Raw genomic sequence first — 16,462 nt, forward strand, 5'->3', positions numbered from 1 at the left:
AATTCATATTAAAAATTTTGGAATCCTTATTTTTCTTTTTCACACTAATTTTCGAAAAATATAAAATAAAAATACAAAAAAATCACAAAATCATAAAAAAATCAAAAATATTTTGTGTTTCTTGTTTGAGTCTTGAGTCAATTTCAAGTTTGGTGTCAACTTCATTTTTTCTAAAAATTCTCTGCATTTTTCAAAAATTCATGCATTCATAGTGTTCTTCATGATCTTCAAGTTGTTCTTGATAAACCTTCTTGATTGATCTTCATATTATATTGTTTTGTGTTGTATGGTGTTTTTCATATGCATTCTTGAATTCTTAGTGTCTAAGCATTAAAGATTTCTAAGTTTGGTGTCTTGCATGTTTTCTTTGCGTAAAAAATTTTTCAAAAATAAGTTCTTGGTGTTCATCTTGATCTTCAAAGTGTTCTTGGTGTTCATCTTGACATTCATAGTATTCTTGCATGCATTCATCATTTTGATCTAAAAATTTTCATGCATTGCATCATTTTCATGTTTTTTCTCTTTCATCATTAAAAATTCAAAAATCAAAAAAATATCTTTCTTTTTTTCTCTCATAAATTTCAAAAATTTAGATTGACTTTTTCAAAAATTTTTAAAAATTCAATTGTTTCTTATGAGTCAAAACAAATTTTCAATTTAAAAATCTTATCTTTTTCAAAAATCAAATCTTTTTCATTTTTCTTATTTATTTTCGAAAATTTTAAAAATATTTTTCAAAAATCTTTTTCTTAATTTTATCTCATAATTTTCGAAAATATCATCAACAATTAATGTTTTGATTCAAAAATTTCAAGTTTGTTACTTACTTGTTAAGAAAGATTCAAACTTTAAGTTCTAGAATCATATTTTGTGATTTCTTGTGAATCAAGTCATTAATTGTGATTTTAAAAATCAAATCTTTTTCAAAACTAATTTCAATCATATCTTTTCAAAAATATCTTTTTATCTTATCTTTTTCAAAATCATATCTTTTTCAAAAATTTGATTTTAAAATATCTTTTCTAACTTCTTATCTTCTTATCTTTTCAAAATTGATTTTCAAATTTGTTTCAACTAACTAACTAACTTTTTGTTTGTTTCTTATCTTTTTCAAAACTACCTAACTAACTCTCTCTCTCTAATTTTCGAAAATATCTCCCTCTTTTTCAAAAATTCTTTTTAATTAACTAATTGTTTCAATTTTTAATTTTAACTTGATTTCATTCCTAATTTTCGAAAATCACTAACCATTTTTTAAAAAATAATTTTCGAAAATCCTTCTCTCTCATCTCCTTCTATTTATTTATTCATCTACTAACACTTCTCTCCCATCCAAAAATTCGAACACTACCTCCCTCTCTGTGTTCGAGTTTTTCCTCTTCTCTTCTTTACATTATATTCTTTTCTTCTTCTACTCACACAGGGGAACCTCTATACCTGGGCAAAAAGGATCCCTATTATTATTATTTTTCTGTTCCCTTCTTTTTCATATGAGCAGGAGCAAGGACAAGAACATTCTTGTTGAAGCAGATCCAGAACCTGAAAGGACTCTGAAGAGGAAACTAAAAGAAGCTAAATTACAACAATCCAGCAAGCACCTTTCAGACATTTTCGAACAGGAAGAGGAGATGGCAGCCGAAAATAATAATAATGCAAGGAAGATGCTTGGTGTCTTTACTGCACCTAATTCCAATTTACATGGAAGAAGCATCTCCATCTCTGCCATTGGAGCAAACAACTTTGAGCTAAAACCTCAATTAGTTTCTCTAATGCAGCAAAACTGCAAGTTTTATGGACTTCCATCTGAAGATCCTTTTCAGTTCTTAACTGAATTCTTGCAGATCTGTGATACTGTTAAGACTAATGGAGTAGATCCTGAAGTCTACAGGCTCATGCTTTTCCCTTTTGCTGTAAGAGACAGAGCTAGAGTGTGGTTAGACTCTCAACCCAAAGATAGCCTGAACTCTTGGGATAAGCTGGTCACGGCTTTCTTAGCCAAGTTCTTTCCTCCTCAAAAGCTAAGCAAGCTTAGAGTGGATGTTCAAACCTTCAGACAGAAAGAAGGTGAATCCCTCTATGAAGCTTGGGAGAGATAAAAGCAACTGACCAAAAAGTGTCCTTCTGACATGCTTTCAAAATGGACCATCCTGGACTTATTCTATGATGGTCTGTCTGAATTAGCTAAGATGTCATTGGACACTTCTGCAGGTGGATCCATTCACCTAAAGAAAACGCCTGCAGAAGCTCAAGAACTCATTAACATGGTTGCTAATAACCAGTTCATGTACACTTCTGAGAGGAACCCTGTGAGTAATGGGACGCCTCAGAAGAAGGGAGTTCTTGAAATTGATACTCTGAATGCCATATTGGCTCAGAATAAAATATTGACTCAGCAAGTCAATATGATTTCTCAGAGTCTGAATGGAATGCAAGCTGCATCCAACAGTACTCAAGAGGCATCTTCTGAAGAAGAAGCTTATGATCCTGAGAACCCTGCAATAGCAGAGGTGAATTACATGGGTGAACCATATGGAAACACCTATAATCCCTCATGGAGAAATCACCCAAATCTCTCATGGAAGGATCAACAAAAGCCTCAACAAGGCTTTAATAATGGTGGAAGAAACAGGTTTAGCAATAGCAAGCCTTTTCCATCATCCACTCATCAACAGACAGAGAATTCTGAGCAGAATCCATCTAGCTTAGCAAATTTAGTCTCTGATCTATCTAAGGCCACTGTGAGTTTCATGAATGAAATAAGATCCTCCATTAGAAATTTGGAAGCACAAGTGGGCCAGCTGAGTAAAAGGATCACTGAAATCCCTCCTAGTACTCTCCCAAGCAATACAGAAGAAAATCCAAAAGGAGAGTGCAAGGCCATTGATATAACGATCATGGCCGAATCCAAGGAAGAAGGGAAGGACGTAAATCCCAAGGTGGAAGACCTCCTGGGATGTCCAGTGATCAATAAGGAGTTCCCCTCTGAGGAACCAAAGGAATCTGAGGCTCATCTAGAGACCATAGAGATTCCAATGAACCTCCATACGCCCTTCATGAGCTCTGATGAGTATTCTTCTTCTGAAGAGAATGAGGATGTTACTGAAGAGCAAGTTGCCAAGTTCCTTGGTGCAATCATGAAGCTGAATGCCAATTTATTTGGTAAAGAGACTTGGGGAAATGAACCTCCCCTGTTCACCAATGAACTAAATGCATTGGATCAACTGAGATTACCTCAGAAGAAATAGGATCCTAGAAAGTTCCTAATACCTTGTACCATAGGCACCATGACCTTTGAGAAGGCTCTATATGACCTTGGGTCAGGGATAAACCTCATGCCCCTCTCTGTAATGGAGAAACTGGGAATCTTTGAGGTGCAAGCTGCTAAAATCTCATAGAGATGGCAGACAACTCAAGAAAAGAGGCTTATGGACAAGTAGAGGACATATTAGTAAAGGTTGAAGGCCTTTACATCCCTGCTGATTTCATAATCCTAGATACTTGGAAGGATGAGGATGAATCCATCATCCTTGGAAGACCCTTCCTAGCCACAGCAAGAGCTGTGATTGATGTTAACAGAGGTGAACTAGTCCTTCAATTGAATGAGGACTCCCTTGAGTTTAAAACTCAAGGACATCCTTCTGTAAACATGGGAAAGAGGCACAGTAAGCTTCTCTCAAAACAGAGTCAACCAGAGCCCCCAAGTCAAACTCTAAGTTTGGTGTTGGGAGGCCACAACCAAACTCTAAGTTTGGTGTTGGGGAGTCTCAACAATGCTCTGAACATCTGTGAGGCTCCATAAGAGCCCACTGTCAAGCTATTGACATTAAAGAAGCGCTTGTTGGGAGGCAACCCAATTTTTATTTAATTATATTTTTATTAGTTATATGTCTTCATAGGTTCATGATCATGCGCAGTCACAAAATAAATAGAAAAATCAAAAACAGAATCAAAAATAGCAGAAGAAAAATCACACCCTGGAGGAGGATCTTACTGGCGTTTAAACGCCAGTAAGGAGCATCTGGCTGGCGTTCAACGCCAGAAAAGAGCATGTTTCTGGCGTTGAACGCCAGAAACAAGCAGCATCCTGGCGTTCAGACGCCAGAAATGCACAGTGAGGAAAGCTGGCGCTGAACGCCAGAAACAAGCATCTAGCTGGCGTTCAACGCCAGAAATATGCTGCATCTAGGCGCTGAACGCCCAGAACAAGCATTAATTCGGCGTTTAAATGCCAGAATTGCATGCAAAGGCATTTTACATGCCTAATGGGTGCAGGGATGTAAATCCTTGACACCTCAAGATCTGTGGACCCCATAGGATCATCTCAGCATTTGTGGACCCCACAGTATCCCCACCCACCACCACTCACTCTCTTCCCTCTTCTCAATGTTCATCCTCTCTTCCCAATAAACACTCTTCCCCAAAACTCTTCACCAATCACCTCAATCCCTCTTCCCTATCACCACTTCACCACTCACATCCATCCACTCTTCCCCATAAACCTACCTCATAAACCCCACCTACCTTCAAAATTCAAAATCAATTTCCCACCCAAAACCCACCCTTTTGGCCGAACCTTACCCCCTTCCTTCCCTATATAAAGCCCTCCATTCTTTCTCATTTTCACACAACACAACCCTCTCTTCCCCTTTTTGGCTGAATACACCTCTCCCTCCTCTCCTCCATATTTTCTTCTTCTTCTTCATCTATTCTTTTTGTTTTTCCATTACCATTGATGGCACCTAAGACTGGAGAATCCTCTAGAAAAGGGAAAGGGAAGACAAAAGCTTCCACCTCCGATTCATGGGAGATGGAAAGATTCATCTCTAAAGCTCATCAAGACCACTTCTATGATGTTGTGGCCAAGAAGAAGGTGATCCCCGAGGTCCCTTTCAAGCTCAAGAGAAATGAGTTTTCGGAGATCCGACATGAAATCCAAAGAAGAGGTTGGGAAGTTCTAACAAACCCCATCCAACAAGTCAGAATTCTAATGGTTCAAGAGTTCTATGCTAATGCATGGATCACAAGGAACCATGATCAAAGTAAGAACCCGAACCCAAAGAATTATCTCACCATGGTTCGGGGGAATTACTTAGATTTTCGTCCGGAAAATATAAGGTTGGCGTTCAACTTGCCAATGATGGAAGAGAACGCACGCCCCTACACAAGGAGAGTCAACTTTGATCAAAGGTTGGACCAAGTCCTCATGGACATATGTGTGGAAGGAGCTCAATGGAAGATTGACTCAAAAGGCAAACCGGTTCAACTGAGAAGACTGGACCTTAAGCCTGTAGCTAGAGGATGGTTGGAATTCATTTAACGCTCAATCATTCCCACTAGCAACCGATCTGAAGTTACTATAGACCAGGCCATCATGATCCATATCATCATGATTGGAGAAGAGGTGGAGGTTCATGAGATTATACCTCAAGAACTCTACAAGGTGGCTGATAAGTCCTCCACTATGGCAAGGTTAGCTTTTCCTCACCTCATTTGCCATCTATGCAATTCGGCTGGGATTGACATAGAAGGAGACATTCCCATTGAGGAAGAGAAGCCCATCACTAAGAAAAGGATGGAGCAAACAAGAGAGCCCATTCATGGAGCTCAAGAGACACATGAAGCTCATCACCATGAGATCCCGGAGACGCCTCAAATGCATTTTTCTCCACAAAACTATTGGGAGCAAATCAACACCTCCCTAGGAGAATTAAGTTCCAACATGGGACAATTAAGGGTGGAACATCAAGAGCACTCCATCATCCTTCATAAAATTAGAGAAGATCAAAAAGCAATGAGGGAGGAGCAACAAAGACAAGGAAGAGACATAGAAGAGCTCAAGGACATCATTGGTTCCTCAAGAAGAAAATGCCACCATCACTAAGGTGGATTCATTCCTTGTTCTTACATTCTCTGTTTTTCGTTTTCTTTATGTTAAGTGCTTATCCAAGTTTGTATCTTATTACATGATCATTAGTATTTAGTAACTATGTCTTAAAGTTATGAATGTCCTATGAATCCATCACCTCTCTTAAATGAAAAAATGTTTTAATTCAAAAGATCAAGAAGTACATGAGTTTCGAATTTATCCTTGAACTTAGTTTAATTATATTGATGTGGTGACAATACTTTTTGTTTTCTGAATGAATGCTTGAACAGTGCATATGTCTTTTGAAGTTGGTGTTTTAGAATGTTAAATACGTTGGCTCTTGAAAGAATGATGACAATGAGACATGTTAATTGATAATCTGAAAAATCATAAAAATGATTCTTGAAGCAAGAAAAAGCAGCAAAAAACAAAGCTTGCAGAAAAAAATGGCGAAAAAAAAAAGAGAAAAAGCAAGCAGAAAAAGCCAAAAGCTCTTAAAACTAAGTGGCAAGAGCAAAAAGCCAGTAACCTTTAAAACCAAAAGGCAAGGTTAATAAAAAGGATCCCAAGGGTTTGAGCATCAGTGGATAGGAGGGCCTAAAGGAATAAAATCTTGGCCTAAGCGGCTAAACCAAGCTGTCCCTAACCATGTGCTTGTGGCGTGAAGGTGTCAAGTGAAAACTTGAGACTGAGCGGTTAAAGTCAACATCCAAAGCAAAAGAAGAGTGTGCTTAAGAACCCTGGACACCTCTAATTGGGGACTTTAGCAAAGCTGAGTCACAATCTGAAAAGGTTCACCCAATTATGTGTCTGTGGCATTTATGTATCCAGTGGTAATACTGGAAAACAAAGTGCTTAGGGCCATGGCCAAGACTCATAAAGTAGCTGTGTTCAAGAATCAACATACTGAACTAGGAGAATCAATATCACTATTTGAACTCTGAGTTCCTCTAGATGCCAATCATTCTGAACCTCAATGGATAAAGTGAGATGCCAAAACTATTCAAGAGGCAAAAAGCTACAAGTCCCGCTTATCTTATTGGAGCTATGTTTCATTGATATTTGGGAATTTATAGTATATTCTCTTCTTTTTATCCTACTTGATTTTCAGTCGCTTGGGGACAAGCAACAATTTAAGTTTGGTATTGTGATGAGCGGATAATTTATACGCTTTTTGGCATTGTTTTTAGTAGGATCTAGTTACTTTTAGGGATGTTTTTATTAGTTTTTATGTTAAATTCACATTTCTGGACTTTACTATGAGTTTGTGTGTTTTCCTGTGATTTCAGGTATTTTTTGTCTGAAATTGAGGAACTTGAGCAAAAATCAGATTCAGAGGTAGAAGAAGGACTGCTGATGCTGTTGGATTCTGACCTCCCTGCACTCAAAAGTGGATTTTCTGTAGCTACAGAACTCAAAATGATGCGCTTCCAATTGCGTTGGAAAGTAGACATCCAGGGCTTTCCAGCAATATATAATAGTCCATACTTTGACCGAGTTTAGACAATGCAAAAGGGCGTTGAACGCCAGTTCTACGCTGCAATCTGGAGTTAAACGCCAGAAACACGTCACGAACCAGAATTGAACGCCAGAAACACGTTACAACCTGGCGTTCAACTCCAGAAAGAGCCTCTGCACGTGTAACATTCAAGCTCAGCCCAAGCACATACCAAGTGGGCCCCAGAAGTTGATTTATGCATCAATTACTTATCTCTGTAAACCCTAGTAACTAGTTTAGTATAAATAGGACTTTTTACTATTGTATTAGACATCTTTTGATTTTTAGTTCATCTTAGGATCATATTGATCATGTTTGGGGCTGGCCATTCGGCCATGCCTGGACCTTCATCACTTATGTATTTTCAAACGGTAGAGTTTCTGCACTCCATAGATTAAGGTGTGGAGCTCTGCTGTTCCTCATGAATTAATGGAAAGTACTACTGTTTTTCTATTCAATTCAACTTATTCCGCTTCTAAGATATTCATTCGTACTTCAATATGAATGTGATGAACGTGACAATCATCATCATTCCCCCACAAACGCGTGCCTGATAACCACCTCCGTTCTACCTTAGATTGAATGAGTATCTCTTGGATCCTTAATCAGAATCTTCGCGGTATAAGCTAGATTGATGGCGGCATTCATGAGAGTCCAGAAAGTCTAAACCTTTTCTGTGGTATTTCGAGTAGGACTCTGGGATTGAATGACTGTGATGAACTTCAAACTCGCGAGTGCTGGGCGTAGTGACAGACGCAAAAGGAGGGTGAATCCTATTCCAGTATGATCGAGAACCTCAGATGATTAGCCGTGCTGTGACAGAGCATTTGGACTATTTTCACAAGAGGATGGGATGCAGCCATTGACCATGGTGATGCCTCCAGATGATTAGCCATGCAGTGACAGCGCATCGGACCATTTTCACAGAGAGGATGAAAAGTATCCATTGACAATGGTGATGTCCTTACATAAAGCCATCCATGGAAAGGAGTAAGACTGATTGCATGAAGACAGCGGGAAAGCAGAGATTCAGGGGAACGAAAGCATCTCTATACGCTTATCTGAAATTCTCACCAGTGATATATATAAGTATTTCTATCTTTATTTTCTGTTTAATTACTATTATTTTCAAAAACTCCATAACCATTTGATATCCGCCTGACTGAGATTTACAAGGTGACCATAGCTTGCTTCATACCAACAATCTCCGTGGGATCGACCCTTACTCACGTAAGGTTTTATTACTTGGACGACCCAGTGGATTTGCTGGTTAGTTATGCGAAGTTGTGAAGTTATGTTTGGACCATGGTTCTGTGCATCCGTTTTTGGTGCCATTGCATGGGAAAGAACGAACAAATAATTTTACAAATCTAAATCTGAGTGATCACGATTTCGCATGCCAATAAACATGTTTCAAACTTTCATTATTCACCCTCAATTTTCAAAAATTCAACAATTCTCTAAATCTCTTTTTTAATTCTCTTTCAAATCCTTCCCAAATCTTTTTCAAAAACCCAAGTATTTTTTCAATTTCTTTTCAAATCTTTTCAAACCCATCATATCATCTCGTATTTCTTAGATGCATAACCAAATTATTAGATTTAACTTCTTTATATCTTTTTCAATTGAAAATCTCATCTTTTTCATATCATGATTTTATTTTCTTCCACCAATTATATCTCTATGGCATATCTCTTTCAAAATTTTCGAAACCCCCCTCCTCTTATAAATACACATTCGGCCATCCTCTCCTCTCCACCATTCGAATTTGCTTCTTCTCCTCTCTCTCCCCTTTCCTTTCTTTTGCTTGAGGGCAAGCAAACCTCTAAGTTTGGTGTGTTTTTCCGTGATCACTGAGCTAAGACTCATCAAGATCATGGCACCTAAGGGAAAGCAAACCAAATCAAGAGGCAAGAAAGAGAATACTCCAAAGAGTCTTTGGAATCAAGAGAGGTTCCTAACCAAAGAACACGCAGACCATTACCACAAAATAATGGGTCTGAGGTCAGTTTTCCCGGAAGTTAAATTCAATCTGAAAGAAGATGAATATCCGGAGATCCAAGAGCAAATTCGAAACAGAGGATGGAAATTCTAGCTAATCCTGAAACAAAGATTGGAAGAAACATGGTTCAGGAATTCTACTCAAATCTGTGGCTAACAGATAAGCAGAGAATAACTGGAACCGCTTTTCATACCTACCGAACCATGGTCAGAGGGAGGCTTATTTACTTCCATCTGGACAAAATAAGAGAGGTCTTCAAACTGCCTCAACTACAAGATGATCCAGAATCCTTTAATAGGAGAATGGTGAGAGTAGATAAGGGGTTGGATCAAGTTCTAGAGGATATATGCCTCCCTGGAACTAAGTGGATAACCAATTCAAAAGGTGTCCCAAACCAACTCAAGAGGGGAGATCTCAAACCAGTTGCAAGTGGCTGGTTGGACTTCATTGGACATCCTATATTGTCCACTAGCAACCGCTCTGAGGTCACTGTCAAAAGAGCAGTGATGATTCATTGTATTAGCTTGGAAAAAAAGTGGAGATTCATCATCTGATTTCTTGTGAGATTTACACAATTGCAAACAAGAACTCCACTGAAGCCAAACTGGCCTACCCAAGCTTAATTTCGCTGCTATGTAAAGATGCTGGGGTGAGGATGGGAGTAGATGAATTCACCCCAATCGAACACCCAATCACCAAGAAGTCAATGGAAGGACAAGTGCAAGACAACTCCATAAAAAGGAGGGCGCAGAAGTTCCTCCCAGAAATTCCTGAAATTGACTACTGGACCCGCCTAAAAGCATCTGTTACCAAGCTGCAATAAGCTATGGAACAACTTAAGGAAGAACAGCAGAATCAAAACTGCATGCTCTGCAAACTGCTGAAGGAACAAGAGAAGCAGGGGCGTGAGCTACAGGAGCTGAAGCACCAGAAGCTCTCCCTTGAAGGACCAAGCACCCCACAGATTGAGGGATCATCCACTTCTCAAGATCAAGGTTGTTGAGTCCTAACTCTGTGATAACCTTTATTATTAAGAGTCTATTTTAAGAGTCATTTATGTCTTAAAGCTATGAATGTCCTATGAATCCATCACCTTTCTTAAATAAAAAGTGTTTTTAATTGAAAAAGAAAAAGAAGTACATGAATTTCAAATTTTAAAACAGTTTAATTACTTTGATGTGGTGGCAATACTCTTATTTTTTGAATGAATGTTTGAACAGTGCATATGTTTGAATTTGTTGTTTATGAATGTTAAAATTGTTGGCTCTTCAAAAAATGATGGAAAAGGAGAAGTGTTATTGATAATCTGAAAAAAAAAATTGATTCTTGAAGCAAGAAAAAGCAGTGAATAGAAAAAAAAAAGAGAGGATGATATGCAAAAAAAAAGAAGAAAAAGAAAGAAGAAGCAAGCAGAAGAAGCCAATAGCCCTTTAAACCAAAAGGCAAGGGTAATAAAAAGGATCCAAGGCTTTGAGCATCAGTGGATAGGAGGGCCCTCAGGAATAAAATCCTGGCCTAAGCGGCTAAACCAAGCTATCCCTAACCATGTGCTTGTGGCGTGAAGGTGTCAAGTGAAAACTTGAGACTGAGCGGTTAAAGTCGTGGTCCAAAGCAAAAAAGAGTGTGCTTAAGAGCTCTGGACACCTCTAATTGGGGACTCTAGCAAAGCTGGGTCACAATCTGAAAAGGTTCACCCAGTTATGTGTTTGTGGCATTTATGTATCCGATGGTAACACTGGAAAGAAAAACACTTAGGGTCACGGCCAAGACTCATAAAGTAGATGTGTTCAAGAATCAACATACTTAACTAGGAGAATCAATAACACTATCAGGATTCTAAGTTCATATAGAAGCCAATCATTCTGAACTTCAAAGGATAAAGTGAGATGCCAAAACTGTTCAGAGGCAAAAAGCTAAAAGCCCCGCTCATCTAATTAATATTGATCTTCGTAGATGTTTTTGGAATTCATTGTATATTCTCTTCTTTTTATCCTATTTGATTTTCAGTTGCTTGGGGACAAGCAACAATTTAAGTTTGGTGTTGTGATGAGCGGATAATTTATACGCTTTTTGGCACTATTTTTAGTATGTTTTTAGTATATTTTAGTTAGTTTTTATTATATTTTTATTAGTTTTTATTTAAAATTCACCTTTCTGGACTTTACTATAAGTTTGTGTATTTTTCTATGATTTCATGTATTTTCTGGCTGAAATTAAGGGACCTGAGCAAAAATCTGATTCAGAGGCTAAAAAAGGACTGCAGATGCTGTTGGATTCTGACCTCCCTGCACTCGAAGCGAATTTCCTGGAGCTACAGAAGCCCAATTGGCATGCTCTTAATTGTGTTGGAAAGTAGACATCCTGGGCTTTCCAGCAATATTTAATAGTCCATACTTTGCCCAAGATTTGATGGCCCAAACTGGCATTCTAATTCAGCTTAGGAATTCTGGCGTTTAACGCCAGAACTGGCATAAAAGCTGGAGTTAAACGCCCAAACTAGCACAAAAGATGGCATTTAACTCCAAGAAAAGTCTCTACACATGAAAGCTTCAATGCTCAGCCCAAGCACACACCAAGTGGGCCCCAGAAGTGAATTATTTTACACTAAACACCCTAGCTTACTCATTTTCTGTAATCCTAGGTCACTAGTTAACTATAAAAACTACTTTTAGTTATTCATCTTGTACCTCATGACACTTTACACGTTTCATATTGTATCTTCTATAGCATGAGTCTCTGAACCCCATTGTTGGGGGTGAGGAGCTCTGTTGTGTTTCGATGAATTAATGCAATTACTACTATTTTCCATTCTATCATGCTTGCTTCTATTCTAAGATATTCAGTCGCACTTCAACCTGATGAATGTGATGATGAGTGTCTCACCTATGAACGCGTGCCTGACAACCACTTCCGCTCTACGTGCAATAAAGCTTCAATGTGTATCTCTTGGGTTTCTAATCTAAGATTGAAACCTTCGTGGTATAGGCTAGAATTATTGGCGGTCATTCTTGAGATCCGGAAAGTCTAAACCTTATCTGTGGTATTCCGAGTAGGATCTTGGAAGGGATGACTGTGACGAGCTTCAAACTCGCGATTGTTGGGCGTGTGACAGACGCAAAAGGATCAATGGATCCTATTCCAACATGATCGAGAACCGACAGATGATTAGCCATGCGGTGACAGCGTATTTGGAACATTTTCACTGAGAGGACGGGAAGTAGCCATTGACAACGGTGATGCCCAACATAAAGCTTGCCATGGAAGGAGCCTTGCATGTGTGAAGAAGAAGATAGTAGGAAAGCATTGATTCAGGGGACGGAGCATCTCCAAAACCTCAACCTGTTCTCCATTACTGCAAACAAGTATTTATTTCATGTTCTTTTACTTTTTACAATTAAATCTGAGAATTATTGATATCCTGACTAAGAGTTACAAGATAACCATAGCGTGCTTCAAGCTGACAATTTCCATGGAATCGACCCTTACTCACGTAAGGTATTACTTGGACGACCCAGTGCACTTGCTGGTTAGTTGTGCGGAATTGCAAAAGTGTGATTGTGATTTTGTGCACTAGCGGCCTACCTAAAAGAAAAGAGAAAGAAAGGAAATTAAGCCTACAACAAAGATATCAAAGCAATAAAACATAGGCGGGGGCTAATGCCAAATAAGAGTAAGGTTCTCACCACATGTTAGCTACGCATGTAAGTGAGAAAATAATATAGGCAAAGGGCATATCAATTAATACCTGATGCAAGAGGAAAGTCAAAGCATAAGTGAATAACATGAAGAGCATGTCGAGCATCAAGTTCAAACAACAATTAACACAAAAAATATTAGTGATAAGCATGAGAGCATTTGGTCCCATCCTAACTCAATGATGATGAGGTACAAAAATAAGGGATCATGAGTCAGGAAGGACTAAAACACTAATCTTGTGTGTAGAGAAAATATTACAATTAATGCCAAACAAGTCATGAAACACCAAGAGTAACCAAGAAATTCTCAACAATTGAGTAAGAGCATTCAACACCATTATTAAAATAAGAAACTCGAAAAAAATAAAGTAAAAACAAGCTATAAAAACAAAATGAAAATGCGAAGCATAAAAGTATACGAATGAAATGGACAAAAGAAAACGTAAGATGAGAAAAAAAAAACTCTTTTTTTATCGGCGCGGACGTGTCATGCACGCTTACGCATCGATGCGCAGTTTGGCCGAAGGGTGCGTAAGCGCCAGGTGCGCGCACGCGTGGGTGCGATTATGCGCGGGGCACAGAGTCAGCCCAAGGTTGGCCCAACTCTCTGGAAGATGTACCAGGAGGGCAGGTGGTGCTATCGGCGCGCGCGCGCACAGCGTGCGTGCGCGTGCATTGCGCATTTAGCTTATGGACGCGTACACGCTAGGGTATTGAGGGATGAAAGCTGGTGCAGTGTAGGCGCAACTCTTAGGTTAATGTATGGAGGGATGAATTTTTCAATCCACGTGTACGCGTACTTGGCACGTCCGTGTGGATGGTCAAAAATGCTTGAGGCGCACGTACGCGCCAAGTGCGTGCACGTGCGGGTTGGTGCTCTGTTTTTCAAAATTTTTCCAAGTTCTTGCACCAAACCAAGCCTTCCAAACCTCCAAACAGCTACCAAAACACCTTAAAACCTTATTTAACCTACTAAACTACCAATTATACTCAACAAACTCAACAAAACATGAAATTAGACTAATTACCAGTATGTACAAAAGGGAAAAATGAAAAGAATTTACCATGGTGGGGTGTCTCCCACGTAGCACTTTTGTTTATTGTCTTTAAGTTGGACTTATGGAGAGCTCCTCTTAAGGTGGCTTGTGCTTGAAGCTATCCTTGAACATCCACCAATTTTTGAATCTCCAATAAGCTTTAGTCTTCAAAGATGATAACACCAAGCCTTGATGGAGTTCCACACAAGCAATGGGCTCCCAAATTTGATTCTCCTTGTGCGATACGGGATCCCACACTTTGTTTTGACACCCATCTTCAAATTGATCATCATGATTCCAATTGGGTGGTATGACCTTCGAATTCTCAATTAAGCATCCAAACATTATCCTAGACCCATGCAATTTGGTTCTACACCAACCATTGCCATCCAACTTCGAGCATGCAACCATCATGAACTTAGAGTGGTGTGTCCAACCACTACACAACCAAGACACTCCCTCACTATGCTCCTTAGTTGCTTCTCCACATTCGACAATGGGAGTGTCTTGGTTGCTTAGGCTTAGTTGGGAGGAGGCCATATTGCTAACGGCTTCCACTAGGATAGCCATCTTGGCTTCTAGCTCCTTAAACTCCTTTTCTATCCTCTCTTGTTGCCTTTGGAATTGAGAGTTAAGATCTCCTAGTTCTAGCATGAGGGCTTCATCGGGGGGCAGTGGTGGAAGAGAGGGTTCATTGTTTGAGAGAAAGGCGTTGTAGTTGGAAGGTGGCTCATATTGGTAAGGGTATGGAGATGGTGTATATGGAGGTGGTTCTTGGGAGTAGTTGTGTTGGAATTGTGGTGGTTCTATGTATGGTTCATATGGCTCAGAAGGTGGTTGGTATGGTGGATAAAGATTAGGGTCATATGGGGGTATTTGGTGGTATAGGGCTTGTGAGTAAGGTGGTTCAAAACCTTGTTGAGGGGGTAGTTCATAGGCATGTGGTGATGGTTGTTGACAATCACAATAAGGGTCACCACATCCATTAGATTGATATGCATTAGGATGAGAGTTATACCCATAAGAATCCAGAGGTTGTTGTTGCCAAGAAGGCTGATCAATCCCTTGAGGCTCCTCCCACGTTTGATTGTTCCATCCTTGATGCATATTGTCACTATATTTCTCATTTCCTACAACATAATTTGAACCAAACTCATAGCCAAAGGGCTGAGAATTCATAATAGTAAATGAAAATAAAAACAAAACTAGTAAGAACTAATAAAAACTAACTCCTAAAACAAGAAAAAACTAGCAAGGAAGTATATTAACATATATACAACAGCCAATAACATAACACCATTGCAACTCCCCGGCAACGGCGCCATTTTGATGAGTGAGATTTTGTCGTATCGGTCTAGAATTTCTCTCATAGAAATAAGAACTTCGTTGTAAGCATAGCTCCAAACCAAAAAATAATTCCTACATAAAAAATTTGAGTTGTCACAAGTACAAACTCCAAATAAGAATTAACCGAAGTATTTAAACCTCAGATCGTCTCACAAGGAATTGCAATGAAATGATCAATTATTGGCTATGAAGAACAAGGGGGGTTTGATTTTATATTTTTGCAAGAAAATAAACGGCAAGAAAAATTAAATGACAAGAAAGTAAAATGATAAGAACTAATAAAATAACGGAAAAGTACGCTTGGCTAGACATAGGTAATTGAGATCACCATCCTTGTCTACAAACCAAATATTGATAATTATGAGGAACCAAGCTCATTAAGTGTACTTCTATACTTGTAGTATATCAAATAGCTTAATCAAAATCAACCCATAAGTCCCAACCTATCTACTAATTAGATTAGTAGTGGGTTAGTGTCAATGGGTATCAAATTGATCACCAAGGGTTCTCAAATCACCAATTCAATGAGACCTAATGACTCAAGGTCACTCAATTCCCTTAGCCTAGGCCAAAAGTCAAGAAAACTACTCAAAAACTAGAGGAAAAATTTTATCAAACACCTAGAATGCAAGAAAAGTAAACATCACCAAATACAAGAATTAAGGGAAACCAATAACTAGCATAAGCAAGAAATCAATAATAGCAATCAAGATCAACATAAAAGAAACATGAAAACATAAAATTTCATTAGAGGAAATCAAGATCTAACAATTGCTCATAAACATAAAAGAGAGAAAAATAAGAAACTAACAAAAGAAACTAAGAAGATTAAGACAATAGAACACTAAAATATAAAGAGAATTGTAATCAAAACAAGAATTGAAAGATGAATTTTAGAAAGATTGACCTAAACTACCCTAAATTCTAGAGAGAAGGGAGAGCTTCTCTCTCTAGAATTCTAACCTAAAATATGATGAAAACTAAACTATGACTACTTGGTTCATTCTGTCTTCAATC

The 16,462-nt window shown here is 38.6% G+C and overlaps 1 non-coding gene across 1 annotated transcript; it reads right to left on the reverse strand.

The window, feature by feature from the left end:
* Nucleotides 1-2,024: 2,024 nt before the first annotated feature.
* Nucleotides 2,025-2,132, reverse strand: LOC148548617 (small nucleolar RNA R71). The gene has a single exon (XR_015897835.1). It is a non-coding gene; the product is annotated as a small nucleolar RNA R71 (small nucleolar RNA).
* Nucleotides 2,133-16,462: the final 14,330 nt, after the last annotated feature.

This window comes from Arachis ipaensis, chromosome B8 (genome assembly GCF_059453495.1).
Source record: "Arachis ipaensis isolate K30076 ecotype BB chromosome B8, ASM5945349v1, whole genome shotgun sequence".
Classification (NCBI taxonomy): domain Eukaryota; kingdom Viridiplantae; phylum Streptophyta; class Magnoliopsida; order Fabales; family Fabaceae; genus Arachis; species Arachis ipaensis.